This window comes from Tachyglossus aculeatus, chromosome 10 (genome assembly GCF_015852505.1).
Source record: "Tachyglossus aculeatus isolate mTacAcu1 chromosome 10, mTacAcu1.pri, whole genome shotgun sequence".
Lineage (NCBI taxonomy): Eukaryota > Metazoa > Chordata > Mammalia > Monotremata > Tachyglossidae > Tachyglossus > Tachyglossus aculeatus.
In genome coordinates, this window is record NC_052075.1 from 47,793,265 (window position 1) to 47,802,594 (window position 9,330).

A 9,330-nucleotide genomic window follows, 5' to 3' on the forward strand; every position below is an offset into this window, starting at 1 on the left:
GACGCGGGGCCGCGCGCGCGTGCGCGCTGAGGGAGGGGCGGGGGCGCGCGCGTTGAGGGAACGGTCTGAGGGAGGGACGGAGGCCGCGGGCGCGCGCGCGCTGAGGGAACGGGCGCGAGCGCGCGCGCGGAGGGAACGAACGAGCGGACTGAGGGAGGCACGGAGGCCGCGGGCGCGCGCGCGCTGAGGGAACGGGCGGACGGAGGCCGGGGGCGCGCGCGCGCGCGCTGAGGGACGGGAGGAGGCCGGGATCGCGCGCGGGCTCCTGAGAGACGGACGGGCGGGCGGAGGCTGCCGTGGAGCAGGCCCCGGGGAGGAAGAATCAGCCCGGCCGCACGGAAAGGGGCCCCGCCCAGCTGAGGAGACCCGCTTCTACTTCCGGTTCCCGCTCCGTCAGGGCCGGCCCGCCCGCCCCGGTGGTGGGCACGCCCGCTCTGGCTCCGCCCCCCGGGACGGCGCATGCGCGGAGGCTAACTCCTGCCTTCAAAGAGGGCGGACGCGCGTGCGCCGAACCCGACTTCCGCCCTCCCCTCGCGGGGGCCTGACGCGCACGCGCCGAACCCGACTTCGGCCCTCCCGGCCAAGATGGCTGAAGCGCATGCGCGGGACCTGACGCCCGCCCTCCCCTCAAAGGGGACGGACGCGCAAGCGCCGAGCCTGCCCGGCCTCCCCGACCCTCGCCGGGAGGCGCATGCGCGGAAGCTACCGTCTCCCTTCAAAGGGGACGGACACGCAGGCGCCTAACTAACTTCTGCCCTCCCCCGCGATGAGGGGCGCGCATGCGCCTAACTTCAGCCCTCCCCTCAAAGGGGGCGGACGCGCATGCGCCTAATTAACTTCTGCCCTCCCGCAAGGATGAATGAGCCCCCTCTTCGCATTCATTCATTCATTCAACCGTATTTATTGAGCGCTTCCTGTGTGCAGAGCACTGTACTAAGCGCTTGGGAAGTCCAAGTTGGCAACACGTAGAGACGGTCCCTACCCAACAGTGGGCTCACAGTCTAGAAGGGGGAGACGGAGAACAAAACATATTAACAAAATAAAATAAATAGAATAGATATGTACAAATAAAATAAATAAATAATTAGAGTAATAAATACATACAAACATTTATACACATATACAGGTGCTGTGGAGTGCAAACCCACCATAATACTACTAATAAAATGCGATTTGTTAAAGCAGCCGGATGTAGTGATTACAATCAATCAATCAATCAATCAATCGTATTTATTGAGTGCTTACTATGTGCAGAGCACTGTACTAAGCGCTTGGGAAGTACAAATTGGCATCACATAGAGACAGTCCCTACCCAACAGTGGGCTCACAGTCTAAAAGGGGGAGACAGCAACGGCCTTGGAGTCAGAAGGTCATGGGTTCTAATCTCGCCTCCGCCGCTTGTCAGCTGTGCGACTTCGGGCAAGTCACTTGACTTCTCTGGGCCTCAGTGACCTCATCTGTAAAATGGGGATGAAGGCCGTGAGCCCCACGTGGGACAACCTGATCACCTTGTATCCTCCCCAGCGCTTAGAACAGTGCTTTGCACATAGTAGGCGCTTAACAAATGCCAACATTATTATTCGCTTCTGTTTCTGAGGAGGAACAATGGGAGATTCTGAAGTGTCTGCTCTAGCCAATTCTCCACAGGTTTGGTCCCCTCTGAGAGCCACATCTGTGGGAGAGAGGAAGCAATTCCCTCCTTTTTTAATGGTATTTGTGCCAGGCACTGTACTAAGCGCTATACAAGCTAATCCAATTAGACAAAGCCCCTGTCCCACATGGGGCTCACCGTCTTAATCCCCATTTTACAGATGAGGGAATTGAGGCCTAGGGACGTAAAGTGATTTGCCGACAAGTGGTGGAGGCAGAATTAGAACCCAGGTCCTTCTGACTTCTTCCTTCAGCAGCTCTCCCTCATTCCCTTCCATCTCTATTATGTTGCTCCTGGCAGAAGCATCTCTTCTAGTCACCAGACATTCCCGGAATTCCCTTTCCTCTGCCATAATTTCTTATCTTCTATCTATCTTCTTATCTTTTAGACTGTGAGCCCACTGTTGGGTAAGGACTGTCTCTATATATTGCCAATTTGTACTTCCCAAGCGCTTAGTACAGTGCTCTGCACATAGTAAGCGCTCAATAAATACGATTGATATAGGTCTCAACGGAACTGCTGCCTTACCTGTCCAAAAATTCTCCATTATAATGCTCCTCTTTTTAGGGCTGTTCAGGGATAGGACTGTTGAATTTTATTGCCAGCATTACCGCTGCTCTCTCAATTCAGGAGATAAAGTTACCCGGTTTACCTTAATTTAAACACTTCTTTTCACCTCCCTTTGTGGGATCCTGATTGGGGTGAACAGAGTGATGAGAGCCGATTTCAATTTAGCATGATGACATTTCTAATCTGTTGGCACAAAATGAATTTCTGCAGAATAAGATAAGAAAAACACTTTCAAAATTAAGTCCTGTATTTAGGAATACACAGGAAAAAATCTAATTCAAAGTCTTTCATTACTGGTCGATGTTTATACTGTTCTTTGATCATATAACTCTACCGGGTTTCACGCAGGTGTAAAATATATTTATATTCCTTTAGCCAATTGTTTTGATCTTGGGATGCATTAATGCACTCCACATGGTTTCCCGTGGGAAATTATACTTTGTTTAGTGCTCTTTTGCTTAACACTGTATTTTCATGGAAGCAATTAAAAGAGCTAATTCATTCATTCATTCATTCATTCAATCGTATTTATTGAGCGCTTACTGTGTGCAGAGCACTGTACTAAGCGCTTGGGAAGTACAAATTGGCAACATATAATAATAATAATATAAGAATGATGGCATTTATTAAGCGCTTACTATGTGCAAAGCACTGTTCTAAGCGCTGGGGTAGGTACAAGGTAATCAAGTTGTCCCACGTGGGGCTCACAGACTTAATCCCCATTTTCCAGATGAGGGAACTGAGGCCCAGAGAAGTGAAGTGACTTGCCCAAAGTCACACAGCTGACAAGTGTCAGAGCCGGGATTCAAACCCATGACCTCTGACTCCAAAACCCGGGCTCTTTCCACTGAGCCACGCCGCTTCTCAGACATATAGAGACGGTCCCTACCCAACAACGGGCTCACAGTCTAGAAGGGGGAGACTGACAACAAAACAAAACATATTCACAAAATAAAATAAATAGAATAGTAAATATGTACAAGTAAAAACAGGATACCGTAGCATACGTTCTATTGCCCTCTACCAAGCATTTACTACAGTGCTCTGTACACAGTACAGAGAAGCAGCGTGGCTTAGTGGAAAGAGCCCGGGCTTGGGTGTCAGAGGTCGTGGGTTCTAGTCCCGCCTCTGCCACTTGTCAGCTGTGTGACTCTGGGCAAGTCACTTTACTTCTCTGTGCCTCAGTTACCTCATCTGTAAAATGGGGAATAAATCTGTGAGCCCCATGTGGGACAACCTGATTATCTTGTGTCTATCCCAATCCCCCCGTGCCTTACCTCCTTCCCTTCCCCACAGCACCTGTATATAATAATAATAATGGCATTTATTAAGTGCTTACTATGTGCAAAGCACTGTTCTAAGCGCTGAGGAGGTTACAAGGTGATCGGGTTGTCCCACAGGGGGCTCGCAGTCAATCCCCGTTTTACAGATGAGGTAACTGAGGCACAGAGAAGTTAAGTGACTTGCCCAAAGTCACACAGCTGACAATTGGTGGAGCTGGGATTTGAATCCATGACCACTGCCTCTAAAGCCCATGCTCTTTCCACTGAGCCACGCTGCTTCTCAATATGTATATATGTTTGTATGTATTTATTGCTCTATTTATTTATTTTACTTCTACATATTTATTCTATTTATTTTATTTTGTTAATATGTTTTGTTTTGTTCTCTGTCTCCCCCTTCTAGACTGTGAGCCCACTGTTGGGTAGGGACCCAACGTTCCAGTCGGGTCTAGGATAGGCCCAAGTAAGTAAAGGGCCCACTGTTGGGTAGGGACCGTCTCTATATGTTGCCAACTTGTACTTCCCAAGCGCTTAGTACAGTGCTCTGCACACAGTAAGTGCTCAATAAATATGATTGAATGAATGAATGAATGCTTAGAACAGTTCTTGGCACATACTAAGCACTTAAATACCATCACTGTCATTATGTTTTGTTATGTTTTTACCACTTGTGCTAATTGGGATTTGTATTTGTCTTCCATCCCTGATAGCCCCAGTGGTATCTCGAGATACTGCTTGTATCTCACACCTCTTCTCAAAATCTCCCCCTACGTAGGTATTTACTACTCTATTTATTTATTTTACTTGTACATATCTATTCTATTTATTTTATTTTGTTAGTGTGTTCGGTTTTGTTCTCTGTCTCCCCCTTTTAGACTGTGAGCCCACTGTTGGGTAGGGACTGTCTCTATATGTTGCCAACTTGTACTTCCCAAGCGCTTAGTACAGTGCTCTGCACACAGTAAGCTCTCAATAAATACGATTGATTGATTGATTATTTATAAAAGCACTTGTCCCCTCTTCTTCCCTTCCTGACCACCACCTTCAACCATTCACTTTCCAAAGGTTCCTTTCCCACTGCTTTCACACATGCTCATGTCTCCTCTAACCTAAAAACCCCTCCCTTTGCCCCCATAGCTCCCTCCAGTCACCGCCCCATCTCCCTCCTACCATTCCTCTTCAAAATCCTTGAGCGAGTTATTTACACGCGCTGCCTCCATTTCCTCTCCTCCAAGTCTCCCCTTGATCCCTTCCAATCTGGCTTCTGTCCCCTTCACTCCACAGAAACCTCCCTCTCAAAGGTCACAGATGATCTTCTTGCCAAATCCAATGGCCTCTACTCCATCCTAAATGTATATGTATATGTATATATGTATATATATATGCATATATGTATATATGTTTGTACATATTTATTACTCTATTTATTTTACTTGTACATATCTATTCTATTCATTTTATTTTGTCAGTATGTTTGGTTTTGTTCTCTGTCTCCCCCTTTTAGACTGTGAGCCCACTGTTGGGTAGGGACTGTCTCTATATGTTGCCAATTTGTACTTCCCAAGCGCTCAGTACAGTGCTCTGCACATAGTAAGCGCTCAATAAATACGATTGATGATGATGATGATGATCCTAATCCTCCTGACTTCTCATCTGCCTCCGACGCTGTGGACCGCCCCCTTCTCCTTGAAACATTATCTAACCTTGGCTTCACTGACACTATCCTCTCCTGGTTCTCTGATCTCTTCTCAGACTATTTTGCAGGCTCCTCTTCTGCCTCCCACCATCTAACTGCGGGAATTCTTCAACACACAGTTCTGGGTCTCTTTCTATTCTCCATCCACACCCACTCCCTTGGGAAACTCATTTGCTCCCACAGCTTCAAGTCTGTACGTGGATGATTCCCAAATATACCTCTCCAGCCCTGATTTCTCTCCTCCTCTGCAGTCTCTCATTTCTTCCTGCCTTCAGGATATCTCTACCCGGATGTCTCACCTACACCTCAAATTAAAACATCCAAAATGGAACTCCTTATTTTCCCCCCAAACCCTGTTCTCCCCATATTTTCCCCACCAATCAATCAATCATTCGTATTTATTGAGCGCTTACTTTGTGCAGGGCACTGTACTAAGCACTTGGGAAGTACAAGTCGGCAACACCACTGTACACAAAACCACAACATCTTACAAGTTCATAACCTTAGCAGTTTTGAGAAGCAGCGTGGTCTAGTGGAAAGACCATGGGCCTAGGAGCCCGTGGAACTGGCTTCTAATCCTGCCTCTCCACTTATCTGCTGTGCGGCCTTGGGCAAGTCACTTAACTTCTGCAACATGGAAATTCAACAACCTGTTCTCCCTCCCACTTCGACTGTGACCCCGATGTGGGACAGGGTTGACCTGATTACCTTGTATCTACCCCAGTGCTTAGAACAGTGCTTGACACACTGTAAATGTGCAACAAATATAGTAATAATAGGAACTTATAAACCATTTAGTAATAAAGAAAATGATAAGAAGTTATGTGAGTTTGGACTACTCACTTACCCACATGGTACCTGTGTTATATCACAGAGTACCATGGTAACCCCCCCATAGTAACTCCTTATGTATTAAATGCTTGGGAGAGTACAACAGAATTGGCAGAAACACTCCCCGCCCACAATGAGCTTACAGTCTAGAGACTGTAAGTATACAGGCCACATATACAGGGTAGAGAAGCAGTGTGGCTCAGTGGAAAGATCACGGGCTTTGGAGTCAGAGGTCATGGGTTCAAATCCTGGCTCCGCCACTAGTCAGCGGTGCGACTTTGGGGAAGTCACTTCACTTCTCTGTGTCTCAGTTCCCTCATCTGTAAAATGGGGATGAAGACTGTGAGCCCCCCGTGGGACAACCTGATCACCTTGTAACCTCCCCAGCGCTTAGAAGCTTTTGGACTGTGAGCCCACTGTTGGGTAGGGACTGTCTCTATATGTTGCCAACTTGTACTTCCAAAGCGCTTAGTACAGTGCTCTGCACATAGTAAGCGCTCAATAAATACGATTGATTGATTGATTGATTGATTAGAACCGTGCTTTGCACATAGTAATAAATAAGATTGAATGAATGAATGAATAGTAAGCACTTAATAAATGCCACCATCATCATTATTATTATTAGAGAGGGAGACAACAGTCTATAGCTCTCTTCTATCTCTTTTTCTTCCTCTCATCTTTCCATGCCTTCTCTTTCTCACTCTCTCTATCTTCCCCTCCTCTCTCCCTCTCCTTTTTTTCTCATTTCCACTTGCCTCTCTTTATCTCGTCTCTTCTTTGCCACATCTCTCTCTTCCTCTCTCTTCTGTCTTCACCTCCTCTCTCTCTCTCCCTTTTTTCTCTTTCACTTCCACTCATCCCTCTCCCTTTCTCTCCTCTCCCCTCCTCTCTTCTTTTTTCTCGCTCACTTCCACTATCTCTCTCTCTTTTCTGCCACTTCTCTCTCTCCCTCTCTCCTTATATATGTCTTTAGTTTATAGACATGCTCTAATGAGTCTACCAACTCCATTGTATTGTACTTTCCCAAGCGTTTAGTATAGCGCTTTGCACAGAGTAAGCGCTCAGTAAATACCATCGACTGATGTCACTTACCTGCCTTCATAATACAGCTATTCATCAGTTCATAGATAAAGCAGAGATGGTGAGATTCTACATAGATCCAAGTGTCTTCAAGAGAGAATTTCTTCCCTTCTTGTACACTGAACCCATGAAACTATCTCATCCACGTAACCATACCTAAATTATATTATTTAATTCTTTTTGAAGCAATACTTCAACGTGAAACCGAGGCGTCTGTTAGAGCAGTTTTACCTGGGGTGTTTGCCATTGAAAATTTCCTGACTTGCTTGACCACGTATTGTGGTTAACTATTCATTAGAACTTTTATCGAAGGATCTTTGTTTTTCTAGATTATAGGAGCAGGCACAATAATAATTAATAATAACAACTATCGTATTTATTATGCACTTGTGGCCAAAGTTAAGCATTAAGTGCTGAGGCAGATGCAATCTATCCAGGCAGGATATACTCCCTGTCCTCGCCCCACATCTCCAAGAGTTGGGAGAGCAGATATCTTGTCCCCATTTTATGGATGAGGAAACTGAGGCTCAGAGAGGTTAAGTGACCTGCCCAAGGTCACAAACTGGGACTAGAACCAATGTGTCCTGACCCTGAGCCCCATGTTACCATGCTTCTTCCACTGGGGCAGGCGGTCTCTTCAGTATTGTGGCTAAACCAGTCATTTATTCATTTATTCAATCACATTTATTGAGCATTTACTGTGTGCAGAACACTGTACTACACTCTTGGGAGAGTACAAAAGAATAAGCAGACACATTCCTTGCCCAAAACAATTTACAATAAGTGTATAGATGGACTACACACAATAAGGAAGAACCCAAGACCATATCAGCTCTTCAGCAAGTTCATCGCTAGAACTTATCAGGAAGCCTGTTTCAATTTCAGTGGGAACTAACCTCTAATGAGATAATAAACAGAGGATTTGGGCACCTCAGCCATTGGTAAACCGGTTTAATTTAAAGAGTAATTCTTACCTCAGACTTCATTTTCAATCTCACTTCTTGGGCGAAATCGTGTTCTTTGTTCCAGTCATGGTTTATTTCAGCAATAACAGAATTGCTACGGTGAGATGCCCCTCCCAAGCTTTGTGGGAAACATTGCCGGGAAACACAGAGAAATTTAGTTCTGATTGTAGTTCGCACCTGAAGTGTCTGAACAAGGGTTTTGAGGCCCTCCTGGCCTCCGGGCAGTGCGGTTCAATTCAAATCAGGAAATCAACTGCAATGGTGAGAAGTAACGTGGCCTAATGGTTAGAGCACGGGCCTGTCAGCTGGGTGATCTTGGGCAAGTCACTTCACTTCTCTTTGCCTCAGTGACCTCATCTGGAGGCCTTCCCAGACTGAGCCCCTTCCTTCCTCTCCCCCTCATCCCCCTCTCCATCCCCCCCATCTTACCTCCTTCCCTTCCCCACAGCACCTGTATATATGTATATATGTTTGTACATATTTTTTACTCTATTTATTTATTTATTTTATTTGTACATATCTATTCTATTTATTTTATTTTGTTAGTATGTTTGGTTTTGTTCTCTGTCTCCCCCTTTTAGACTGTGAGCCCACTGTTGGGTAGGGACTGCCTCTATATGTTGCCAATTTGTACTTCCCAAGCGCTTACTACAGTGCTCTGCACATAGTAAGCGCTCAATAAATACGATTGATGATGATGATGATCTGGAAAACGAGGATTAAGATTGTGAGCCCCATATGAGTCATGGACTGTGTCCAACCTGATTAGCTTGTATCGGCTGGTGAGTCAAAAAATTTCGAGCCTAATGATTCAAGCATTCCTGCGGCCCTGCCCAAATCCATATTTGGGATTGTCCTTTGGGATGTGGCTTCAGCATCCTGACTGCTTTAGATTTTTTATTTACTGACGGCACATGCGTATTTTTTCACTGCCATTCTCTCTCTCATCCTCTCCCTCTCCCCTCCCCTTCTCTCTTCCAATCTTCAGTCAATCAATCATTGATATTTACTGAGCATTTACCATGGGCAGAGCACTGTATAAAGTGCTTAGGAGAATACAATGCAACAGAATTCTAGACTGTCTCCCCCGCTTCTAGTCTGTGAGCCCGTTGTGGGCAGGGATTGTCTCTGTTGCTGAATTGTACTTCCCAAGCGCTTAGTACAGTGCTTTGCACACAGTAAGCATTCAAATACAATTGAATGAGTGAATGAATGAATGAATGAATGAATGAACAGAATCGGCAGAAACAT